The 25,808-nt window shown below is 34.0% G+C and overlaps 1 long non-coding RNA gene across 2 annotated transcripts; it reads left to right on the plus strand.

The window, feature by feature from the left end:
- LOC140637570 (uncharacterized) lies at positions 1–16,443 on the plus strand. Of its 2 annotated transcripts, XR_012034657.1 has the most exons (5): positions 1–35; positions 3,830–3,868; positions 3,969–4,126; positions 6,004–6,055; positions 16,212–16,443. It is a non-coding gene; the product is annotated as an uncharacterized lncRNA (long non-coding RNA). The 2 variants fall into 2 exon arrangements; XR_012034656.1 differs by lacking the exon at positions 6,004–6,055.
- Positions 16,444–25,808: the final 9,365 nt, after the last annotated feature.

A 25,808-nucleotide genomic window follows, 5' to 3' on the forward strand; every position in this document is an offset into this window, starting at 1 on the left:
GGAAAAATCTGTTAGAGCTAGAGCTTTACCTCCAGGTAAGCTGAATTCACACTACCAGTGTGTTATGAGCCTAATTTAATTGCTTTTTCCGAAGTCATCTCTAAAAACTTTCCATAGTAATAAGTATTTACAACTTTTCTTTCATAAGGCATTTTACTTTATTTTCTACAAACTAGTCTTTTGGATGTCTTCAGCCATGGAGTGAAATAGATTCATCAAAGTCTAAATCCTATCCTATGTCTATATCGACAAGTTTTTTAGAGAGTAAACCCAGGAGGTAGCTTTACCAGCAAAACAACCACCAAAAAATACTCCCCCGCATCATAATATGTAACAAATAATTATACATATGCACATTATTAATTTAATATAGAATATGTAAGTTAGGTATTATGAACATGGGCTCTCTAGCTTCTGAAATAAAAATATTTTAAATCAGGGGCACCTGGGTGGCTCAGTCATATAAGTGTTTGTCTTTGGCTTGGATCATGATCCAAGGTCCTGGGATTGAGCCCAGAGTCAAGATCCATGCTCAGTGGGGAGCCTGCTTCTCCCTCTGCCCCTCCCCCTGCTCATGTTCTCTCTCTGTCTCAAATAAATAAATAAAATATTTTAAAAACATGTATTTTTAAATCAGAAAATTGCTATATTTCCTATTTGGATTGGTATTATTTAAATATAAGAGGAAAAAAGCCAGCTAAAGCATAAATATTCTAGGAGAAAATTAAGGCAATACAACATAATTACTTTTTCTTAAATGCTAACTGTAGTACATCTAACGGTCAAAATATGCTAGCTACTTGACAGAGGGCATGAAGATCAAAGAAAATAATAAACTAATGAGTAACTTATAGAACTTTTCTAAATTTACAAGATGAATTAATATAAAATAATTCAACTTAGAAAAAAAATGGTAATTTACAAATAATGTCTTGTTATCAATATAAGAAAGCAAGGTTATTCTGCAGTATATTTTAAGGGCCCAGCAGAAATATTCCATTTTAGAAAAATCCATAGTTATCATGTAACTCCAAGACTTCTGTTTTTAGCTTTGGAAAAGGTATTTAAGTATTAATAATAACAACTGATAAATTCTAGAAAGCTCAGGACTATCTTTGAATTCTTATTTCCTTTCTCTCCATCCAATTTGTTATAAAACTCTGTCTGTCACTTCTCATCCTTTACTCAAGACCTCAGTCTATCACCCTTTGGCCCCAGCAGCACTGGATCCCCCCCCTGCAAGCTTCCAGGGCTTCCAGTGCAGAATAACACCTCCTTTTTCATATTTACTTTGTCCACATTCCCATTCTTAATGGGCAAGTTTCTCATAGGTTTGCCAGAAACGTCTGATAAAATTATTCTGAAATATAATGTAAATGACTGATGGAAATGTCAGTGTGTTATACATCCCAGGGTGATGTGCATTCAAAGGGGAAATTTATTATCCCCAAGGATTAATTCGTTGATTCAAATCCCTTGGAAATGAGAAAAAAAATTTTTTTAATTTAACAAATGAATACTCAAAAGAAGAATGAATCTATAATGTTAGAATTTCAGCAGTAACACTGCCATAGATCCCAGTAGACTCTTAATTTGCACAATTTTGCCAGTTAACTCCTTCACATATGACCACCAGCTCTGCTACAAAATGTTAGAAATTTAGAAGCTATCTGATTTGTCTTTACCACTTGTCCCACAATTCTGAATTTGCAGTACCCGTTACCTATAAAAGGAGATAAGGATGAGGTTAAAAACAAGAGGCTGTTTGAGTCACAAGAGCCTCCAGATTTTCTTCCTCATTGTCCCTTCTCCAGCTCTGCAGAAAATTGAAGATATGTCCTTGAAATGGTGACACAGAGACTTATTTGTGAGGGTAAGAGATCTGTCCCTTGGAAACATACACCACAGAACAGGGCAGGAATCCATATTAAAACCTCAAATTTCAGTAGAAATCTATCAGTTATGCACTGAATTTTGAAAATGCAATCTTTTTGCCCATTGAGATCTCAGAATTATGACAGGTAGGCTAATAATTTCCAGATCAACTGTAGAAAAATTCATGCCAGGGCAGCCGGGGTGGCTCAGCGGTTTAGCGCCGTCTTCAGCCCGGGGCTTGATCCTGGGGACCGGGGATCGAGTCCCACGTTGGGCTCCCTACATTGAATGGAGCCCGCTTCTCCCTCTGCCTGTGTCTCTGCCTCTCTCTCTCTCTATGTCTCTCATGAATAAATAAAATCTTAAAAAAAATAAAGATAATAAAAATAAATAAAAGGACATGAAATCATGTTTCCATACAATGACTGTATTTAACTTAGAAAATCAACAAGATATCTAGAAAATCTCAAAATACCTGGAATTTAATCAACTTATTTCTAAATAACTGATGGAATAAAGAAGAAATCACAAATGAAATTAGAAAATATTTCTTATTAAATGATAATTAAATCACAGCATACCCAAACTAGCAGGATGTAGCTAAAGTAGAGCTGATGCATTACTTAGAAGGAAATTTATAGTTTTAAATGTTCATATTTTTTAAAAAATGACAAAACCAATGATCCAAAAACAAGACCCTGGGCTAGACACCAGAAATTCAATGGTAACTAAAACATTGTCCATGTCCTGATGGTAATAGAGCCTACTGCAATGGTTGCCATATATGAGTATGAATAATCATCACCAGGAGTATTTATTAAGATGAGAGTCATTAGAATGTAAACGAAATTACAGTTTTCCCTTATGAAACAATCACTGTTTTAGTGTGCCCTTCACAATGAGGAGTTCCGTGTGCCCAACAAACATAGGAAGAAATCCAATTTCATTACATATTTGAAGAGTGTTCACTGGAAACAATGAGAATCCACTACACACCCAACAGAATCGCTGAATGAAAAGGACAGAAAATGCCAAATGCTGCCGATGCTGCAAGGATGCGGCACAACCAGAATTCTCACATACAGTTAGAATTTAAATTGGTAAAACTACTTTGGAGAACCATTTGGCAGTAATGATTCAAGATGAATGTGTACAAACTCCATGACTCATCAATTTCCTTCCTTGGTATACAGCCTACAAAAATCCTTACATGTGTTGAGCAAGAACCATGTACAATCACATTCAGAGCAGCACTAAAATCTCGTTTAGCTGTGAGAGAGTGGGGAGTGACAGGTAAGGGACATGAAGCTAGCTTGTGGGATGCTGGCAATGTTCTGTTCTTGAATTGTGTGTGCTATTGATATTAGAAGGTTCACACAAAGTAAAAATTCACTGGACTGTTCATTTGTTCACACAAAATATCTATTTCGTTTCAATTAAAAGCTCAAATAAAAACAGAATAAATACTTCCCTTTGTTTTTAATTTGATGCATAAAAGTCACCACCAAGGTATCGTCGTTATCAGGATTTTATATTCTTGCAATTGTCAACCACAGTTCCTTTTCTCCTTAAATTTAGTTAAAAGGGCTTGGAATAGTCCATTTGTTCTCACACTTACTGTGTACTCTGGGTATTCAAATGAATGAGAGACCTTTGAATGTTTTCAAAGTCAAATAATAAGTTTAATATTTCATCAGAATTATTTTTAAGGTTAATAATTGACAATGTAATCCCCATGTTGCCCTGTGTAATCCTTTCTGAATCAGGGTAGTGAGGTTTACAGCTCCCTGAGAGTGGTACTTGAGCTATGTCCCTTTGGGAATGAAAATGTATTGCTTTCTGAAGCCCAACAAATCTATATTGAATCATAATCCTCCTACTCTGGACCACTGGAGATATCTGGTATAATTTAATATCTACTTCTTGCACTCTAATCATTTTCTTTTTTCTTTAGTGGACATATGGGAAAACAATCACACAGTCCCTGGTTTTTGTAAGTAAACTTTTGAGAAGCCTTTAATTAAGCGAATATTCATAGAAATATGAATTATCTCGTGTTCCTTAGTAAGTGATAAATGCTTTTTGTTGTTTAGGAAAATATCCATTTCCTCACAATGGTTTATAAGAAGCTAAAAATTACAAGTTGCCTTGAAATTTAGGGAATAACTGATATGGATTAAATGATTAAAGGATCTTAACTTTCTGACATCCCTTTTATACACCTTCATTTTAAAGCACTGGATACCCACAGGTGAGAAAAGTCCATTCGTTAAAATCTTTATGAATGGAGTGTTTTTTCTTTTGTTTTACCTTTTATAAATTAAAATATATTTTTAAAAAGATAAAAAGAGAACTGAATTCATTCCCACCAGAATTAGCTGTAATTCTTACTGTAATCTTACAGCAGCCACAATCATGAGTTCAGGAATGCATTAGTGCACTAAATGTGCCAGCTGAAAATAACTAGGCAATTAATTATCAAAGGGCTTTCCCACTTTGATGGTTATATAATATGATTCCTGGCCTCTTTGGCAGTGTCACCTGGCAGTATGCAAAGTGTGTGCAGTGGTAGTTGTAGAAGATGTGGGTCTGGGTCAAGATATCTACCTGCCAATTCAAAATGACTTGGACATTGCATTGGAAGAAGGTTTAATATTGGTAAGTTAGAGAATACTAGGTGTTTGCCTTAAGATATAGGCTTCTCAAAATACATGAGTTTTATATTTATCCAATTTTCTTAAAATAACTTCTTGACAGCATCTTAAAATGGGAGCATGCCCAGCTTCATTACAGTTGCGAAAATTTATGCTGGTGGATAAAACATAATTGTAAATTGTTTTTCCTTCTGTTACCATCTTTTGAAACATATCCTACTTTGCATTTTTTCCTAATAATTACAAAAGATTTCGTGTTTTATTGCTTTCTATTCATAATACTCACATCTTTACTTACACTTTCATGGTTTCAGAATTGATTGCTGTTTCAGTTTCTATGGTAACTCTGCCAGTTGCCTACCTATAAATAGATATTTTATAATAGCAGGCTTATGAAAGTTCAATTTTTGAATACCTTTCTGCAATAAGGAGAATCGCTAGGATAATAACATATAAATCAAGATTTAGGAAAACAGATATACTTGTCAAGGTGTAAAAATAGATGACTAAAATTGAAATTTTAGTTAGATGGATGTTGGCAAGCACATGGCGAGAGATAGAATACTCAAATATTTAAAAAGAAAAATGTACAGTTGGGATGTAGTTTTCTTTTTAGCCCCCATTGAAAAATTCATGATATCTTTTAAATAACATTTATTAACCACAAACAAACTCTCCAGATTGCATTCCCTTCATTAGAATCTTATACACTCTTCGACATAATTTTGTAGAAATTCTTACCTATGAATATTACCCTTGGTTTTATATATATATGTAAATATAGTAATATTTTTATATATGTATACAAATATGATAATATACTAATGACATGTATAATCTTCCAATCTATGTTTTTATCTTTTAATGTTCTTTGTATTATGGTTTCATTTGCCATACAGGCATTTTAATTTATGTAGTCCAATATGTTAGTTTTCAAAAAAAAAATTAAATATGTCAGTTTTCTTCTGTGGAGTCTGAATCTCTGCCTCACTCAGGAAGCCTTTCCTACTGCAAGATTATAAAAACATTCCCCTGTATTTCTTTTTTTTCTTAGTCTTAAAAATATATTGTTATTAATTAATCTGGAATTTACTTTCCGTTTATTGGGAGGTAAGATTTTATTTTTTATAAAATGTCAATTGGATTATCAGTAGTTTTCATTTCCCTGATAGTTATAAGTGCCCTATTTATCATATATTAAATTTCAAATATACAAGGATATATTTTATACACGGACCTTGTATTATAGTCCCTTCGTTTATTTTTTATTCCCACACTTATATCTGCTAACTAGCATGTTTTAATATGCAGTAGTCTATTTCAAACGTGTGTTAGTATTCTGTTTATTTGCTTCTCTGTATGAACTTTAGAATCTGCTCGAGGTTCCGTAAAATTCCCATTACTGTTTCCATTTAGTTTATTATTTAATTCAGGAACAATGTACATCTATATAACATTTAGTCTTCCTGTGTAGGAACACGTGAACTAGTTGTCTACATTTGCTCTGCTCAGTTTTATGTTCAACAGTAAGTTCACATCTTATTCCCTACTCAAAAAAATTCTAGAATTTTGTGCTATTTGTATGTGGAATATTTTCAGTTAGTCTTCTATTTGCATATTGTTATTAATTCTACCATAGCTAGCATATTTATCTAGCATTTCACCCCCTTACTGCACTATCATATAAGCTCCATTGGCTTTTCAGTTCTTTTATATATATTTATTCATTATTTTATTTAGTTTTAATTCAATTTGCCAACATATACTACATCATTAGTTTCAGATGTAGTTTTCAATAATTTATGTTGCATGTAACACCCAGTGCTCAGCACATCACATGCCCTCCTTAATGCCTATCACTCCAATACCCCATTCCCCACCCACCTCCCCTTCAGCAGCCCTCAGTTTGTTTCCCAGAGTTAAGAGTCTCTCATGGGTTGTCAGTTCATTTATATGTATATTTAAAGGCATGTTAATATATGCTTTCACTTTCTACCTATGTATCTTATAAATCTAGCTTTGTATACTTTAGGAAATTATCTAAATATATACTGAATCTTTGGGAAATACAATAAATGTATATGAATCTGCTCATATATGCCTCAGTTAATACATTAATATCTAGAGACAAAGTTGGGACTGTAAGTCTACAAAATGAGTAACACACTTTTTATTTTCTTATTTATTTTTTGTATATTTTTTATTGGAGTTCGATTTGCCAACATATAGCATAACACCCAGTGTTCATCCTGTCAAGTGCCCCCCTCAGTGCCCATCACCCAGTCACCCCATCCCCACGCCCACCTTCCCCTCCACCACCCCTAGTTCGTTTCCCGGAGTTAGGAGTCTCTCATGTTCCGTCACCCTCTCTGATATTTCCCACTCATTTTTCTCTCCTTTCCCCTTTAATTCCTTTTACTATTTTTTATATTCCCCATATGACTGGAACCATATAATGATTGTTCTTCTCCAATTGACTTACTTCACTCAGCATAATACCCTCCAGTTCCATCCACATTGAAGCAAATGGTGGGTATTCGTCTCTTCTGATGGATGAGTAATATTCCATTGTATACATAGACCACATCTTCTTATCCATTCATCTGTCGATGGACACTGAGGCTCCTTCCACAGTCTGGCTACTGTGGACATTGCTGCTATAAACATTGGGGTGCAGGTGTCTCAGTCTTTCACTGCATCTGTATCTTTGGGGTAAATCCCCAGCAGTGAAATTGCTGGGTAGTAGGGCAGATTTATTTTTAACTCTTTGAGGAACCTCCTCACAGTTTTCCAGAGTGGCTGCACCAGTTCACATTCCCACCAACAGTGCAAGAGGGTTCCCCTTTCTCCACATCCTCTCCAACATTTGTTGTTTCCTGTCTTGTTAATTTTCACCATTCTCACTGATGTGAGGTGGTATCTCATTGTGGTTTTGACTTCTATTTCCTTGATGGCAAGAGTAACACACTTTAAATAAAAATTATTAATTTTGACTTTTTCCTAAACTTAGGATGTATTATAAATTTTCACATGATATAATCTCCATTGAACTATGAGCTCCTTAAATTCTGTGGATCCACCTTATTCATCTCTGGGTCACCAGACCCACCCAGTAAATTCAGTGTTGTCGGATCAATCAATCAATCAATCAATCCTTACCACCCTAGTTACTTTTGGTCAGCAAAGAAAGCCTGCAGTTGATTGAGACCTATGAAGTTTTACTCTGCTTTGAAAATATTAGAATCTTATACACCACATTTGGTCTCATTCCTAAATGCTTTTTACATATAAGATAATTGTGCATTCAACAGAGGAAGGGATCTTTTTCATTTTAATCAGAATCAGGCCACCTGTAGGTCTCACATGTAAAGGCACAGAAAGATAAAAAATGATTATATTCAAAAATGTCTTTTCCCAGAAAAGAATATTTGAAATGAAATACTAATATCATCTGAATACTTGTCAAGTTTTCCTTTTCTTCTGGAATTTGATTGTTAACGATCATTAGCATTATACTTTCTGGGTAGTTTCATGATACAGATCAATAAGTTGTATTGCCTGCTCCCTTTTAATATAGCAAATGTTAAGTTATGTATTCCTGACAGTGTGTTAGCATAGACAAATATAAATTACTCCTAACAGTTCAGATTCACATGAATCACTTCTTTTGAGGTTTCTTCAGAGAATGATTGTAATCACATAAAGAAAATGCAAGAAAGTAACTCCATTTTATTGCAGACAGTGCAATGTTCCATTGATGGATGAATTTTGCATTCATTGCAGGGGAGATTGTGTAATGAAATACATGTCAGACATTTAATGGCTGTTAGACATTTCATCTCCTTTGTATTTAAAAGCATAAGTTGACCTTATCAGATGCCTAATAAGTGAAGTAATTGTACCTTATACTAATTAAAATATGTTCCATTATAACAAAAATGAGATTCGGTTACATGAAAAAGATATTATTTCTGATGTTCAGTAGTTTATGCTTAAATATATATTTCTGGTGCCAAAGAAACCCTTCCATTTCTTCAAACAATACTACTTGGGATGCCGACAACAAACAAGGCTTTTAAAATATGTAGTTGTTATAAGTAAGGGAAAGAAAGCATAGTAGCAAGAATCAAACATTAGTAATGCTATTCATTTCTTGATCTGTTCAGACAGGTGGTAGATCACTGCAGCAGAACTTATTCTATTTATTTCCACACAAATGGTATTTCATTTGAATAAAGGATCAGAAAAACAATGACTGAAAGGATAAGCTATGGTTGATGCTAAAAAGCAGACCTTAATATCCATGAGGAAATGAGTAGTTCTAGAAACTAGAAATTGTAAGACATGTCACTACTGTAAATTAGATTATTTCCCTAGTGCTCTAGTTACGTAAAGTTTATCTCTGATGCCATACTTGCATTGTTGTTGACTTCTAGGTAAATCAAAAGGCTTCCATTTGCTTTCTGTCCAATTCACTTTTTGGCTGGCTCTGCCTTGTGCCTTGGTCGGTACGTGTACCAGTAAGAAGGGCCTTTCTGTAACTGTGAATTGCTAGTCCTTCTTTGACAGGCAGATGTACTCTTCTCTGTACATAGTCCTACCATCTATCTCTGAGTGTTTCAGGGTATGGAAATATTACATTCTCAATGGAAACAACAGTATTCTCACTGGTCCAAAAGTATATGATTTACTATGGGAATTCTCTTTAAAAACATATGTCCTGTGAGGTTTTATCTAATGTTAAGCTATTTGCCTCCAATAAGGCTGAGAAGTCTTGGAAAGTTTGGGATTTCTTTCTTGAATAGCCTTTATACGCCTTATCCTATTTGTATCCATCCTCTGTCCAAATTTTGGTTCCATAATTTGTATTCCAATCATAGTCTTAGTTCTCTCTGCCTTCCTCTGGTAGTGGTCCCCTCAGAACAGCTTTCCTACCTTAACCACCAGAATCCATCTTACAATTCATATGCCTTTGACCTTTTAGATGTCCAAGTAGTAAATACAGAAGAGAGGCTACATCATCAGTCTCCACCCTTCACTCTGACACATACAACTGGCCATCATGTTTCTTTCTGCTCTAAATTATTTATTTCTAATACAATACCACCTTCTCAATTACCCACTGTCTTTGTAGGTAGGGCCCGAGACCACTCCTTTTCCTCAAGATGTTCCCAGCCTTCTCTAAAAGAGAGGTCTTCTGGCTCTGCTTGGGAACCTTGGATTCTGCTTTTGTCAACCTGTGGACCCAACCAGCTTTTCTGAGCATATATTTCAGATCCCAATTTCCTATGGAATACAACATTGATTAAATAATCTGAACTCTGACTTATTCTAAATTCTATTTTGAACCTCTTCACGTGACTCATACCTCTCTGCTTTTTAATATTTACTTTCAGACCTGTATATTAGTTTTATCTTTGGTATGCCCTCTCGCCCCCAATTGCAAAAGTATTTTCCCATTTTTTGTAATTTACTTAAAATCATCAAGAATTTACTGAGCAGCTGCTATGTATTAAGCATACATTTAATACAAAGACATGAGCCCTGGCCCAAGAAGCTGACTTTTCAAAACTCGCATTTCCTTCAAAGCATTCTGAAGTCCAATATACACAGGTTTGAAGGATCAGAATAACAGAGAAGGGAGTGGAGAGATGTGAACCAATAATTTTCATTGTTTTTTAAGTATGACTATCACATACTTGAGATTAGTAAACATTCATGTTCTAGAAGAGCTTTTGAATAAACTATTCTTAGAATGTATGAAAGAAGCAGAACTTAAATGCAAACTCTAAAATTGTATCTGATTTTACTTAATTTTGAGCTACTGCTTAATCTGAGTCTGCATATTGTGTAAGCCTCTGAGAGCACTGAGATAAATTATATATAAGGAAAAGTTAGAAACTGCTTGCATCAGAATGTTCCAGTAATAACAATAATGTGTGAAAACCACAGGAGAATCTAAAATAGTACAAATTACAATCCAAAGAAAATATGAAAATCCTACCAGGTAAGAGGTTCACAAACAAACAAACAAAATAAAGTGAATCTGTTTCCAACCCTCCTCAGGTTGGAGAGTTGAGACAATCTTAAATTACTGTGCACTTATTAAATATAGCTGCTTGAGAAATTCTCATCTGCACAAACGAGGGAATTTAAAGGATAATCATCTATCTTTCCATATCCTAAGCACTTTTAAAAAGAGCTTCACATTTCTCAAGACATTCTTATAAGAATTTTAACAGAAAATCCTCTGTCCTGAGTTCTATGTTCATCTTATAGGATCTTAAATGGAAAAATTACCTGGCAAAGAGCTTGAGAGGGAATGGAGACAAACTTCTCTGACCCTGTAATGGTAACCAGGTGTTGCCAAGTTATAAAAAAATTACAGAGAAGCCTTTGGTAGGAGTCTATTAAGAAGCAAGCAAAATGCTAGTATATAGATCAGAGGATGCTTTGAACTAAGGGAACTTCTGCATGGACTTTATAAATACTTAAACATAATGAATGCCTAATATTTGCTTAATTAGTTTAATTACACTTCCTAGTTTACAGTGTGTTTTTATGCACAGATGTATTTCATTCACCACTTTTGTCCATCAAATTTTTCCCTTTTTTAAATTCCTGTATAATTAACATACAGTGTTACATTATTTTCAGGTGTATAATATAGTGATTCAAGATTTCTATACATTACTCAGTACTCATCATGATAAGTGCATTCTTAATCCCCTTCACCTATTTTACCCACCTTCCCATCCATCTCTCCTCTGGTAACCATCAATTTGTTCTCAATAAAAATCTGGTTTTTTGTTTGTCTCTTTTTTTCTTTGTTGTGTTTCTTAAATTCCACATATAAGTAAAATCATACGGTATTTGTCTTTATCTGACTGATTCATTTAATTTAGCATTATACCCTCTAGATCCTCCTAGTCATTGTAAGTGGCAAGATTTCACTCTTTTTAAGGCCGAGTAGTATTTCATGTATATATATATATACCACATGTCCTTTATCCACTCATCTGTCAAAGGTCACTTGGGCTGCTTCCATTGTTTGGCTATTGTAAATAATGCTGTAATAAATACAGGGGTTCATACATCTTATTGAATTCGTATTTTCATATTCTCTGGATAAATATCCAGTAGTAGAATTACTGGATTATACAGTATTTTATTTTTAATTTTTTGAGGAACCTCCATACTATCTTCCACAGTGGCTGCACCACTTTGCATTCCCACCAACAGTGCATGAAGGTTGCTTTTTCTCCATATTTTTTCCAACCTTTATTATTTCTAGTGTTTTTGATTTTAGACATCCTGACAGGTGTGCGGTGATATCTCATTGTGGTTTTGATTTGCATTTCCCTGAAGATTAGTGATATTGAGCATCTTTTCATGTGTCTGTTGGCCATCTGTGTATCTTTTTTGGAGAAATGTCTGTTCATGTCTTCTGCTCATTTCTTAATTGAATTATTTGGCTTTTTTGTGTTGAGTTGTATAAACTCTTTATATATTTTGGATACTAACCCCTTATCAGATATATCATTTGCAAATATCTTCTCCCAATCGTTAGGTTGTCTTCTTGTTTTGTTGATTATTTCCTTCACTGTGCAGCACCTTTTTATTTTGAGGTAGTCCCAATAGTTTATTTTTTTTTTTGTTTCCCTTGCTCAGGAGACATCTTTAGAAAAATATTGCTACAGCTAATGTCAGAGAAATTACTGCCTATGTTCTCTTCTGGGGTTTTTATGGTTTCAGGTCTCACATATTCCATTTTGAGTTTATTTTTGTGTATGGTGTAAGAAAGTAGTACAGTTTCATCCTTTTGCATGTAGTTGTCCAGTTTTCCCAACACCATTTGTTGAAGAGATTGTCTTTTTCCCACTGGATGCTCTTTCCTGCTTTGTCATAAATTAATTGACCAAATAATTATGGCTTTATTTCTGGAGTCTTTATTCTGTTCTATTGATCTATGTGTCTATTTTGTATCAGTACTATACTGTTTTGATTACTACAGCTGTGTAGTATATCTTGAAATCCGGAATTATGATACCTCCAGTTTTGTTCTTTTTCAAGATGGCTTTGGCTATACTTATAATCCTTTGTATTCTGCAGTGTCAGTTGTTATTACTCCTCTTTCATTTATGATTTTTAATGCATTGTGGATTTGTCTTGCTAATATTTTGTTGAGAATTTTTGTAACTATGTTCATCAGAGATACTGTGTTGTAGTTCTCTTTTTACGTCATATTTTTATCTGGTTTTGGTATCAGAGTAATGCTGGCCCCATAGAATTAATTTGGAAGCTTTCCTTTGTCTTCTATTTTTGGGGGGGGATAGTTTGAGATGAATAGGTGGTAACTCTCTTTAAATATTTGGTGGAATTCTACACATCAAGCCATCCGATCCTGGACTTTATTTGTTGGAGTTTTTTTATTACAAATTCAGTTTCATTGCTGATAATTGGCCTGTTCAAATTTTCTATTTGTTCCTGCTTCAGTTTTGGGAAGTTATATGTTTCTAGGAATTTACCCATTTCTTCTAAGTTTTCCAACTTGTTGGCTACAGTTTTTCATAATATTCTTTATAATCCTTTGTATTTCTGTAATGTCAGTTGTTATTTCTCCTCTTTCATTTATGATTTTGAGTTCTCCCTCTTTTTTTTAATAAGTCTGGTTAAATATTTGTCAATTTTGTTGATTCTTTCAAAGAACCAGCTCCTAGTTTCATTGATCTGTTATTGTATTGCTTTTTAAAAGTATTTCTATGTCATTTATTTCTGCTCTAATCTTTATTACTTCCTTCCTTCCACTGGTTTTAAGTTATTCTTTTTCTGGCTCCTTAAGGTTACTTGAGATCTTTTTGCTTCTTGAGGTAGACTTGTATTACTTCCTATAAAATTCCCTCTTAGAATAGCTTTTGCTGCATCCCAAAGGTTTTTGGACTATTTTGTTTTCATTGGCATTCATCTCCATGTATTTTTTTGTTTACTCTGATTTCTTGGTTGACTCATTCATTGTTTAATAGCATATTATTTAACCTCCATGTATTTGGTGTTCTTTCCAGATTTTTTCTTCTGGTTGATTTCTATACTTTTAGTGTTGTAGTCAGAAAAGATACATAGTATGACTTGTCTTTTTGGTTTGTTGAGATTTGTTTTGTGGCCTAATGTAGTCTAATCTGGAAAATGTTCCATGTGCACTTGAAAAAGATATGTATTCTATTGTTTTAGGATGGAATGTTCTGAATGTATCTGTTAGATCCATCTGGTACAATGTGGCCTTCGAAGCCACTATTTCCTTGTTGATTTTCTGTTTGGATGATCTATTTATTGATACAAGTGGAGTATTAAAATTTCCTACTTTTGCATTAATTTGGTTACTTCCTTTATGTTTGTTATTAGCTGCTTTATGTATTTGGATGAATTCAAGTTGGCTGCATAAATATTTACATGTTGAATTGTCCCCTTCATGATTATTTAGTATCCTTCTTCATCTCTTGTTTTAAAGTATATTTTCTCTAATACAAGTATTGCTGCCCCAGCTTTCTTTTCACTTCCATTTGCATTATAAATGCTTTTCCATTCTTTCATTTTCAATCTGCATGTGTCTTTAGGTCTGAATTTGGTCTCTTGAGGGCAGCATATAGATGAATCCTGCTTTTCCATTCCATTGCCCTATGTCTTTTGATTGGAGCATCTGGTTCATTTACATTCAAAGTCATTATTGATAGGTATGTACTTATTGCCATTTTGTTATTTATTTTGTAGTTGTTTTTGTAGTTCTTCCCTATTCCTTTTTCTCATGATTTGCAAGCTTTCTTTAGTGATATACTTGGATTCCTTTCTCTTTATTTTTTGCATCTCTATTACTGGGTTTTGATTTGTGGTTACCATTAGGTTTATATATAACATCTTATGCATATGGCAATCTATATTAGGTTGATGGTTGCTTAGGTTTGAATCCACTCTAAAAGTACTAAATCTCCCCAGAAGTAAATATTTGCCACTTTTTAAAGGAGAAAGAACAGAAGCTCAGACAGGTTGGTTGTCTTAGCCAAAGTCACTCTGGTATTAAGCACAGATAGAAGCAGATAAATATAGGGACCTGAGCTTCAAAGTCATGCTTTTTGCTATTTTGGCAGGGACTGGAAGGAAAACACAGAGGAAATTGTGTTAGTTTTATAGCCTTGTGGACACATGATTTATGGCATTGTTTCTTAAGTCAAATAATCATAGAATAATTTTCTTAATGTCACAATAACTGAATTAGTTGAGTTTATATTTTGAGCCCTCCTTTTCTTATGACTAAATTGTTATTTTGTTATTTAAGCCACAATGACCCTCATTTCTCCTTACCAGAACTACTCAGCAGTCAATGGAAACCCCACTGTGGTTCTTTTATCATCTTCCTCTTTTCCTTGACAGCTAGTGAGAAAAACCTGAGCTTTAAGTCTCAGCTGTACTATTAACTAATTGCATTCATCTTCGGATTATTGAAATGAGGGAACAAAACTAAAGGATTTTCAAGGACTTTTACATTTTATTATTTCACAATATTATCACGCATAAGTTCCATAAACACAAAGACTTTGTTGATTTTGTTCATTACTGTATCCTCCACGGTTAGAACAGCCTTTGCTAAAAGATGCTCAACAGATGAGTAAATAAATAGTATCTCACTTCAGGTTTAGAGAGGATGCATTCAGTTAACAGATGGTTTACCACTCAGGGAAGTCCTCACCACAGAGCAGCACAGTCCAGGAAAGAGACTGCCACTTTGAAAGCTCAGAAACTTGACTGAATCAGCTCATTTAAAGGTGACCAGGATTCACATAATTGATGCAAAGCAAATTTCACAAGTGACTGATGGTAAACTACAATTATAAACCCATAACTTACCCTGTAAGGATGTCTACTTGATGTGCACTGTGATTTGTGTTCTTTCTGATGAATGGGTTCTACGAATAAGTCTAATACAACTCAATTACCTTAAGAGTATAGTGGCCAGCCTGCTTAGCTCATATCTAGAGTTGTGTATTTATGGACGACTTTCCAAAGTCATTTTTTTGTATTTAAGAATCTACCCTCAGGGCTATTCATTCAATTATCCAGTTGGTGCATAATCAGCCAGCCAAAGTTTGTTACTGAAGTCAAAACATTTTATCCTATACTCTGAAATGCCCATAGAGAAGTATTTCTTTTCTTTGAAAATGTGGATTTCTCCAGTGGGTAAGTGAATACCAAAAATACTTGAACTCAAATACTGAAGTGAATGTGTTCATGTAGGACAGTCTTTACACTATACTTTGAATTTATTCCTCCAGATACTTAGACTAATTTATAAACAACTACATTTCAAAATCATTTGTTCATTTGAAATGAGGGAATGTGGTTACATTAAGCACAATCAACAAATATGAACTATCTCCAAATGAACCATATATAAAGTGGTTAAAGGCATCATGTATAGGGATGGTAATATTTCTAATAAATTGGTCACTGGGGTAGGAATTCCCAATAGCAAATGTACAGGCTTATAAGATATAAAGTGGTTAAAGGCATCATGTATAGTGATGGTAATATTTCTAATAAATTGGTCCCTGGGGTAGGAATTCCCAATAGCAAATGTACAGGCTTATAAGTATAAAAAGTATTTATACTATTTTTTTACACATCTCTTTACAGAAATGTTGTTACTTCGACTATAACTGAAGTTTTAATATGAGCCTGAGATACCAGATAAAGAAGATCAAGAGATTTCTCAGGCCAATAATTAGCTAGAAGATGAAAGAGATTATTCACTATTCCCTCCTGTACTGGACTTTAATTCCAATTATTGGATAATATGCTTGATTTCTTAATAAGTTTAATGTGACAAGTCGAAAAATATTTTCCCAGTGTAAATTTTTAGAAATGCTTTGATGAGTCATTAATTTTATCAAATCTATATAAAAACTCAGATAAGAAAAGATATTTGTAACTAAAACTAAGAAGGCATATCCTTCTCATTTTCTACCTTTAATCAATATTTGAAGTAAAATCTGTTGATGAATTTTTAAAAATTTCAATAATATCTAATAGCAATGCTAAGAACTATGGGATTAAAATGATTTAAATGGTAGTAACATAACCCCAACGTTTTTTGCAGCATTATCTACAATAGCCAAATTATGCAAAAAGCCCAATTTTCCACCAACTGATGGTATATATATTTTTTTCTTAGTGTGTGTGTGTGTATATATATGTATATATATATATTGGAATATATATATATGTTGAATATATATATTGGAATATTACTCGGCTATAAAAAAATTTTGCCGTTTGTGATGACATGGATGGAGCTGGAGTATATTATGCTAAACAAAATCATTCAGTCAAACAAAGACAAATACCATATGATTTCATTCATATGTGGAATTTAAGAAACAAAATGATCATGGGGGAAAAAGAGAGGAAAATAGATTCTTAACTAAAGACAACAAACTGATGGTTATCAGAGAGGAGGTGAGTGAGGGAGCTGGGTTAATTAATTGAGGAAAATGTATTCTACTTGTGATAAGCACTGGGTGTTGTATGTAAGGTATTGGATCACCTAAATTGTATAGCTGAAGCTAATATTACACTGTATGTTAACTAACAGGAATTTAAATAAAAACTTAAAATAAGTGGCAGTAGCATACATCAACATATGCAAATAAAATAAATTTTCACTCTACTCCTAAACACTAAATAGGATCAATTGAAAGTATGAACATATTCTGAAACAACTTGATTATCAAAAAGTAATTTTTATTACTAAGAAATAAATTCCAATGAAAAATCTTCCCATTAAAAAAAAAAAAAGAGCTAGAAGACATCTTACAGAATATGAGTGAGTGAGACTAAGCAGACTAAGAATGCCATACATATTCACATTTGGATTTCCAAGTGCTTACAACGTGTTCCTTCTAGTTAGATCTAGAACATAATTAAGAATCAATAACGAAGACTTCAGCAAAAGACTTTAGTAGCAGAAAGAATAAGACCTGCTTTTCTTTTCCCCAAGTCTCAGCCCACAGGGACCCTGATCTTTCTCAACTTATAATGTAACTCCTACTGTCTACAATGCCTGATGAATTACAATGACCAATGATGTATTTACTCGTTGCCATGGTTTCTCAGGGTAACAATATTACACATACCAAATTTATCTCTTTATTACAATCATTCAGAAAGGATATGGAACGCAAAGACAAAACAGTTCTATGATGACTAATAAGCGGAAAAGTTTATAAGAAAGAATGCAAGAGGGGAAATATTATGCATTAATTAGTTCACTTAAGCAGTAAGTTACTCTAATGTGCTTTTTAGCAACTCTTAAAAGTATATTGCTCTTCATCCTGACCTAAATCCAAATAGCTTTGTAGAGAGATTACAGTTAATAAAAAATAAAAATAAAATTGTTTCTTTCCCAAAAATGAGAAATGACTTAATTGCCTAACAGGGTAGCAGTCTCTAGGGTTATTTTGATTCAGCCCCTATTTCTCCATAGGTTTATTTTCTTTTCTACCACATTCAGGACATATTTTCATCTTTTCATTCAGGACATTATATTATTAATATAATCAGTCTTTTTAGTAAAAGTAAAAACTTAAAGCTATTTTAATTTCGATTACTTCATGCTATGTATTCTGCTGTTTCATTGATATTTACTTAAATTTTTTAAATAATCAATAAAACATTTGAAAGCAATGCTTGTGGAACACATTTTTCTCAGTTACTGAACATGTCTAAATCATGTTTTGTTTAGAAGTATGTGACAACAATCAAAAGGAAGAACTGGAGTTTCTTTAAACCCTTAACCAAAAGGGCTATTGGAGGTTCCAGACCACTATACCCTTCTGCAAACACATTTATAAATGCAGAAGTCATGACCTGCTAGCATCTACCCTTGGAGAATCATAAAATAGGTTTACTTTAATCCAAAGTTTTTAAGATGGGATTCAGGAAACGAGAATAAAGAAGCCAATTTCTCTTATCATCAAATACATTTTTTTTTAGTCTGCCAAAAGCAACTTAGAATTTAAAGAAAAAAATTCAATAAATGTCAATTTAACTCCTACTCTATGCCAGGATCCTTTCTGGGAAACATGGCATTTAGTTTGCTAATATTAACATGCAAGTGGCAGGCACTGTAAAATCAAAAGGAAATAGAAATTAAAACATTATGGTATTGATTCAGGAAGAGACAAATGGTTTGTAATAGAATAGAGTTCAGAAATAGACCCATGTATGGATAATTGTGCAATAATCAATAATGGCAATAAAATAACTCTGAGGAGAGGATAGTCATATACTGAATTTTTCTTAGTAAATCGAGCAAGAAAAATTAAGTCAAATATTTTATACCATTTGCAAAAAAATAAACCCACTTGGATTAAAAATGTAAAGGTAAAAGTCAAAGCCTCAAACACATTTTAAGAAAAATAGGAATCCATATTTATAACTTTGAGACAGAAGATGCTTTTAACAACAACATATAAAACACAAAAGTCATAAAGAAAAATCTCATAATTTTAACTACACCAGAATTTAAAACTTTAAATAAGTCAGTCAGAGAGAGACAAATGCCATATGACTTCACTCAAATGTGGAATTTAACAAACAAAACAAACAAACAAGGGGAAAAAAGAGAATATATATATATAGAGAGAGAGAAGCCAAGAAATAGACTCTTAACCATAGAGAACAAACTGATGGTTACCAGAGGGGTGGGGGGGATAGTGAAATAGATGATGGGAATTAAGGAGTACACTTGTTATGATGAGCATAGAGTGATTAAAATTAAAGCTTAAAAGTAAAATAAAATAAAGAATGAATTAAAACAGTTTTTTAAAAGTAAACATTTTTGCATTCCTTTTCACTTAACATATCATAAACTTTTTATATTATTTGTACATTTTATATTATTTATAAATATTAATGATTGCACAACTCTAAAAAAATGTGAAAATTAGGAAACAAAGCTGCAGACTGGGGAAATGTATTCTCAACCTATATAACAGAGAAGGGATTAATATGCAGAATAGATAAACTACAGATGAGAAAAGCATATTTTTCAGTCTTTATAATGGGACAAAGATTATTTCCCACAGCAGATACAGAGCTCATACAAGTCAATTTAAAAGTTACAGAAATTAGAAAGTCACTTTATGGTATGTTATATTTGTGGGGTATTTGATATTATCACACACTATTGGTAGGAGTATGAATTGGCACAGTCCTTTTAGAGAATAATTCATAAGTACCACTGGAAGTTGAAATATAACCACCCTACCACCTAGCAGTTGTACCGTTTAATACCTTCCCTAAAGAAATACCTATCTGTGTGAGGATGAAGGCATATACGACATCCTTTGTAGCATTGTCTGTGACTTTGAAAATTGCAGTCTAAATCCCCATCAACAAAAAAAAAAAGATTATGTAAAGTCATACAATGCAGTTCCTGAACAGAATAAGATATATTAATATTTAGACAATGTGAAAGGATCTCCAAGGTGTGATTATAAGGGAAAAATGCAAGCTATAGACCAGTACTCACAGTATAGTACCATTTATTTTACAAACTAGTTACCCAAACTAAATATTCTTCATGTACACACATGTGTAACAGATATACAGAAAACTAAACTAATGATGGCAAGTGAAACTATTACTTTATCTGAATTTTTTGAATGTGTATGAGATGTATTTATTTAAAATTTCTATAATTAGGATATTTACTTTTAAGGAGATTACAATGATTATAAGTACAGAAATTTGAAAATGGTATATTAATGTGGAGCTGTCAGGGACATCTTGAAAATTCCACTAAATGAAATAAAACTATTTCTACCCAAAAGTCACTTCTATTATAACAATAATTAGAATGCTTCTTATTATTAATAATATTTAGAGGGTATTTCAACTGCTTATTTTCCATTTAAGTTTTATTTTTACAATATTTCTCACACTATGAAATTTTCTGTGGAAGTCTGTACTGGCTCATTACTTTTACCAGTAAAGTTAAGATCTGCACACACTATATAAGATGGTATATACTTTTATATATTTTTCAAGGGTTTGTTTTTTTGTTGTTGTTGTTGTTGTTCTGATGTCCAATAAAATTTTCAGACAATTTCCTTAAATAGTATAGTGAGGATCAAATGAAATCTCAGGAATATAATCCCTAATTACTCCTATTAGCCCCTTTCTCACCCTAGAACATGAACACCTCTATAATTGTTCCCAGTACTTATTCACTGTACCTGGGATAAGATACATAATCAATAATTTGGGAAGGATGAATGAATGGTTGGATGGATGAATAGATGGATGGATAAATGCTTTAGTATTTGGATGCTTTTGAAACACAGTATGGAGATAAATGTATCTGACCTTAGTCTTCCATTCTAAACCTTTCCCTAAATCCTTTACAAGCACTATAAGGACATTCACTTCCAATGAAATCGTTTTACCACTTCACTAGAAGACGTTAGGGACCAGAATGCAGAGATGCTTGAGGAGGATACATTCTACATTCTTCATTATGTTATATGATGTATTGTGATTCCCCCAACCAATGGAAACAGTAGACTTTGTGTGATATTTTGCTATGTGCAAAGTAATCCTGCCATATACGTGTATTACCTGGAAAAACCTTACTTAAAATTGCAAACCACTTCTTTATATAGTCTTCATCTCCCAACCTTGCTTTATTTTTCTCCCAAAATACATATCATCTTTTGGCATATTATATAATCTCTTTGCATGTTTTGTTTATTGTCTATCTCTTCTCTGTCTCCTTACCCCCAACCACCCACACCCATTTACACTAAATACAAGCTCTTTGGAAGAAAGGAATTTTGTTTCATTTTATTTCACTGCTGAAACTTCACTGTTTAAAATAGAGCCTGGTACATAATAAAATTTCAATAAAATTTTGTTGAATAGATGAATGATTGTAATATTCACAATATTTTTACATTGTTTGAATGGATGAAATTTGAGGATGAGAAAGTTTGGCTTTTTTGGATATTAACAGGATACCTCCAATTTTCCCAGTTTTATTGATGTTATTGCTTTGGCAAGTAAATTCAGTGGCATAACAATACTGGCAATAATTCTTCAAGTCCTACACAGACACAGTTCTCCCAGGTTCCAGAGTGAACAGCTCTTTAGCATAGGTCAGGCTGTTTCACTTCACTTGACCTTTGTCTCCATCGCTTTGGGGTCATCACAGGTTGAAATTGAAGGTAGAGGTGGGGAACGACATTGTATACAGTGAATAGAGCCACCAATTTTCATCAGAGTTTTCAAAATCATGGTAAATTTATTTACAAAGAGAATTTATGCGACTTGACATATAGTCAATGCTACACCAAACATGTCCTGCCCCAACTTGTTTTATGAAATGCTTTTGCAACAGCGCAGTATAACCAGAACTATTTATTGGCATTATTCCATGGCAAAATTGATTCTCATTCTCTGAGTATGTGATACCATTGTAGAAAAGAAATCTGGACTCTCTCTCAGTTTGAGCAGTTCAGCAACAATGTGAAGGAACTAAAGTGAGAAGGAGGCTCGTCTTATCTTTCTTATCTTCTCTTGCCCTCGTTCTGTCTCTGCTCCCTCCACACCACCAGTTTGCAGCCCCCACCATTCCCAACCCAGTCTTGCTTCCATTACATCACTTTCACTGTTGGAGGTGGATAGGAAACATGTTCAAAAAAAGGAGACTCCTTTTAAAAATTATCTTTTGGGGCATCTAGTGGCTCAGTCAGCTAAGCATCTGACTCTTGATTTTGGCTCAGGTCATGATCTCAGGGTTGTGAGATGGAGCCCACTCTGGGGGTGTGGAACCTGCTTAAGATCCTCTCTCCCTCTCTTTTTGCCCCTCCCCTCATCCCTCTCTTAAACAAACAAACAAAAAAACTCTTGTTACTAAACACCTCTGTGAGTTATCATTGTCCTCTATGTGGTAGATGTCCTAGTACTACCCACCCCCTTCCACCGAGGGCACATGTGGCTTCTTCAGGAGAATGTAGAGTAGTCTCCACAGTACAGTTTGCTGATATAAAAGATAGTTGCCAGCTTAACCTCCTCCTCCAGTTCCTTCTCTTCACCTCTTGCCATTTGGATCTCTACCTCAGCAGATATCTCTGCCATACTCAGAAGATAACTACAGCCCAGCTTCTTTCCACAGAGTCTACTTCACCCCCCATCCCTGTCACACCAATTTTGAAAATGCTCTCTACCATCTCTTCCCTCCTCCTCTCTCCCTGTTCTACTAGATACAGGGGCCAGAACAACAAACATATGCCTCCACAGAGAGCCATCTAGGACTTGAGCTAGCTGCCTCCCTTGTTTATGGAAGAGAGAGTGTAGTAGTGACTAAAGATTAAGTACTTGTACCAGAATGTTTGAGTTCAAATCCCAGTGCCTCTATTCATTGTTCCTATGACATCCGGCAAGTTTTAAATTTCTTTGTACCCCAGACACCTCACCTACAAAACGAAGACAAAATAGTTCCTACCACATAGCTTTATTATGAAGATTGAATAAATTAATATATGTCATACTCTTCCAATAGTACTTGATTAAAAGAACAATTTAGTATGTGTTGTCTATTCATCAGCCCGAATTTTTATTAGTTGTTGCTTTAAAACCCCTTTTTTGGATCAGGGGGCTATGACTCTCACCCCACTCCCACTCTTGCCAAAGAGACTTGGAAAAGGCTCAGCACTCTCTTTTTAGGCAGAGGACCACTTTGACTCTCTTGTTCAATTTTGAACATCATCCTCTCTCTCCCCTGGACTGCTCCTTAACCTGACTCCTCACCTCCCTAAAGTCCGTTCCCCCTCCTACAACCATGATGATTTCCTTAAAGCAGAGGTCATAAAGCTTTTTCCTTTAAAAGTTCAGATAGTAAGTGTTTTAGGTTTTGTAGGACAAGAGGTAAAATCACAGATATTATGTAAGCACTCATAGCAAGAGAAAAGACAAATTTTCATAAAATTTTTACTGACAGTATTCAAACTATAATGATAATTGAACACAGCTTTCTTACAATACAGGTATACTAATGAAAAGAAAGTAATTATTTTTAGAGAATAATGTTTCCTTCATTGGGATTCAAGGTAGTGTTCTCTATCATCAGAACCGATGGCAAATGTTCATTCGTCAAGGCTGATCTGAAATAGAATTTAACATTTCATCTTTGAAAATGTCTTTTCACAAAAATTAATACTGAAATGACTACCCAATGAATTTACATATATTGAAGCTTAAAGGTTACTTAAAGGACACATGGATTTTTCTACTTTTAACATCCGGTCATGTATACCATATGGACAGACCACAGAAACCTTACAGTAAAAGAGACAGTTTCTGTACCTCTCAATGCTTCAGGATACACTCTACGACAGTTCCCACAGAGAGAATGAGTACCATACCTCCTCCCCACTCGAGATACAGTATAATGCCAAAGAAGCATTAGATGTTTCTAGGAATTGTTACCACACATTTTATAAGAATTGAACCATTTAAGATTTGGAGTAACATATCAGATACGGTGTAAGAAAATTAAAGCAAACAAGATACACATCTGTTAGTACAAAAACTCAGCAATGCTTTCTTCAAAGTATTTTCAGTTAAGTGTCATAGACAGATATTAGAACCAAAAGGGGTTGCAGAAACTATCAAAATGTCAAAAGCAAAATCAATGTATTTTAGAAATCTCCTTTTGAAGCTGAAAAGTTGGGGCAAACAACATAAGAAAATTTCTTAAGCAAAATATATTAGGAATATTTTGCAACATGAAAGGAAACATGTTAGGGTATATTAGTAATGTATCTTTTATAACCTAAATTTTATAATAGTATAACCACTATATATACCAAGTTGTTTAATAGAGCAGAGCTCAATTAGGAAACAATCTTCAGTTTCATATATCCCTTACCTAAAAGTGAAAAACTTTAATCTGATTGTAGTTAAAGAAACTTCAAAAGCCGATGTAGGAAGTAAGCGTATATACACAAAGAAATGCACTAAAGGCATAAAAAAGTAAGAACTGATCTAAAAGGGGAATTGTTTCCCAATATATCAATATTATGCCAGAGTTTAAAGGAAAAAAAGATACTTGCAATAAATAAACAATGCTTGCCAAAAATTTAATGTGTTCCAATAAAAATTTTTTATAAGAGTACTCATAATTTTTTTAAACATAGGTTGCTGCAAGTAAAAAAAAAAAAAAGTTTCTTCTATCTGAAACATTAGAATCTGTCCTTGAAAGATAATTGTATGAGAATACAGAGTTTTATGCTCATGAGCTAAATATGTGGTATTTTGCTATAATAATTATGATAAAATCACTGAAGCCATAGAGAAAAGGATAAAATACCTGAGATGTTCTTAGCAATGTGACAATTCGCTTCAGAATGATTATGTCACTCACAGAGATACAAAATAAGTCATTTTGGAGCGTTGGTGGTATAGTGGTTAGCATAGCTGCCTTCCAAAATAAGTCATTTTGATGAGGTCCTTATTGCAATAATAATGCAGCAGTAGCACTGCAATGTCCCTAATCTAAAGACATTAAGGTCGTAGAAAATATAAAATTTGCGGCAGAGTAGTGAAGGTGACTACATTTCCGCAGGGCTTTCTATGTTAAGGGCTCTTCCAAAGGTAAAAGTTATTCCAAAGTATTATCTTAGATGCTTATCAAAATATTATAATAAATAGGATCACAATGGAAGAAGCAGCAGCTGATGAGAATGATGGCTAGAAGTGCTTATCATGGTAGTTCCAGCTGATACAAAGCATACTATATGCCACCACCTACCTGTCTTTGATGGATAGTAGTTGATTTCTTCTAAAATCACCCCATGAAGTAGGTACTATTATAGAGAAGATAAAATGGAAGTGAAGTAACTTGCTCAAGGTTACTCAGAGGCGAGCACTGATGCCTGTATTTGATTCCAGACCCCCTACCATACTGCCTTCCCCTGCACTGGCTGTTAAAGCAACAGCTGTATATACCAGGGGGGTGCCGGGTGGCTCAATCGGTTGAGTGTCCAACTCTTCATTTTGGTTTAGGTCATGATCTCAAGGTCATGAGATCGAGCCCTGAGTCACCTTGATGGTGAGTGTGGAGTCTGCTTAAGATTCCCTCTCTCGGGATCCCTGGGTGGCGCAGTGGTTTAGTGCCTGCCTTTGGTCCGGGGCGCGATCCTGGAGGCCCGGGATCGAATCCCACGTCGG

The sequence above is a fragment of the Canis lupus genome, chromosome 8 (assembly GCF_048164855.1).
Source record: "Canis lupus baileyi chromosome 8, mCanLup2.hap1, whole genome shotgun sequence".
In the NCBI taxonomy this organism is placed as follows: Eukaryota; Metazoa; Chordata; class Mammalia; order Carnivora; family Canidae; genus Canis; species Canis lupus.